This window comes from Mandrillus leucophaeus, unplaced genomic scaffold, assembly GCF_000951045.1.
Source record: "Mandrillus leucophaeus isolate KB7577 unplaced genomic scaffold, Mleu.le_1.0 Scaffold29, whole genome shotgun sequence".
Lineage (NCBI taxonomy): Eukaryota > Metazoa > Chordata > Mammalia > Primates > Cercopithecidae > Mandrillus > Mandrillus leucophaeus.
This window is the reverse complement of record NW_012103031.1, coordinates 3,887,437-3,889,021: the sequence shown is the minus strand read 5'-3', so window position 1 is coordinate 3,889,021 and position 1,585 is coordinate 3,887,437. Positions and strand designations below refer to the sequence as shown.

At 51.7% G+C, this 1,585-nt stretch overlaps 1 protein-coding gene across 1 annotated transcript in view; it reads right to left on the bottom strand.

Moving 5' to 3' along the window:
* Positions 1–1,585, bottom strand: part of LOC105543768 (putative speedy protein-like protein 2) — a 10,274-nt gene that overhangs the window by 7,884 nt on the left and 805 nt on the right. The window lies entirely within an intron of this gene.

Here is a 1,585-nt window from a genome sequence, read left to right as displayed (position 1 = left end):
TTTTTTGGGAAAAAGTCTCGCTCTGTCACCCAGGCTGGAGTGCAGTGGCTCAACCTTAGCTCACTGCAACCTCACCGTCCTGGGTTCAAGGGGTTCTCTTGCCTCAGCCTCCTGAGTAGCTGGGATTACAGGTGCACACCACCGTGCCCGGCTAATTTTTCTATTTTTAGTAGAGACGGGGTTTGGCCATGTTGGCCAGGCTGGTCTTAAACTCCTGACCTCAGGTGATCTGCCTGCCTTGGCCTCCCAAAATGTTGGGATTACAGGCGTGAGCCACCTTGCCCAGCCTGAGTTTGTTTTTAGAAACAACACTCTAAGAACAAGATAGTATAATCCTGTCTTTTTTGTACACAGAGTAAAGAGGACAAACAGGTGAAAGGATAAATGAAAGGCTGGAATCCCACTTCCCCCTCTGTCCCGGGGCATTGGATATTGATGCATAGGAGGAAGCAAACCACTCACAGAGCCAGGAAGAAATGAATGCGTTGGTATTGCCAGGAGAAGAGGCCGGCCCGGCTAAAATATGCTATGACCATAGCCAGGAGATACTGATGGAGAGAAAGGAACACAGAGAGGGAGAGGTCACATCTTGGAAGAGGAAGATTGTGGAGAGGGGGAATGAGGGTCTGGGGAAGGGCTGCACCTCAGAGAAGGGACCTCAGTGTTGGGGTAGCTGTACTTATTTGGAAATGGCGGGTTGGAGGGATATTCGAAGGTTGGATGCAAATCTGAGAAGCCGGAGGAAGGGTTTTCGGTGATGCTTCCAGGATGGTGGACTCCAGATGGGATCTTTGGAGGGGGTGTGTCTAGGTGGGCTGGTGTCAGGAGGGTCTTTTGTGTGCCAGGCAGAGAAGTGTCCCAAAGAGCTGAGAGTAGAGGGGCCAGGAGCTTCAGGACTGCGGCCAGACTGTGGCCCAGGGCTGAGATCCCAGAGGACCCATAGGAGAGATGGGCTGTTCATTCACTTGGCAAGAGACCAGCAGAGTCCTGAGAGAGATGCTGACAAATCATAAAAAGACCAAGAACAGCTGGGAGTGGCGGCTCAAGCCTGTGATGCCGGTACTTTGAGAGGTGGAGACAGGAGGATCACGTGAGCCCAACAGTTCGAGAACAACCTGGGCAACATAGCAAGACTCTGTTTCTACAAAGATTTCAAAAATTCGTTGAGCATGGAGGCATGTGCTAGTCCCAGCTCCTCAGGAGACTGAGTAAAGACGATTGCTTGAGCCCAGGAATTAGAGGCTTCAGTATGCTGTGATCATGCCACTGCACTCCATCCTGGGGAGCAGAGCTAGACTTTCAGAAAAAAAAAAATGTGTGGGTGCCAAGACTCAAGACTGTGGGAGCTGGTCGGGCACAGTGGCTGACATCTGTAATCTCAGCACTTTGGGAGGCCAAGGTGGGTGGATCACCTGAGGTCAGGTGTTCAGGACCAACCTGGCCAACATGGCAAAACCCCGTCTCTACTAAAAACACAAAAATTAGCCAGGCGTGGTGGTTCACGTCTGTAATCCCAGCTGCTTGGAGGCTGAGGCAGGACAATCACTTGAACTCAGGAGCCGTCGGCTGCAGTGAGTCAAGATCA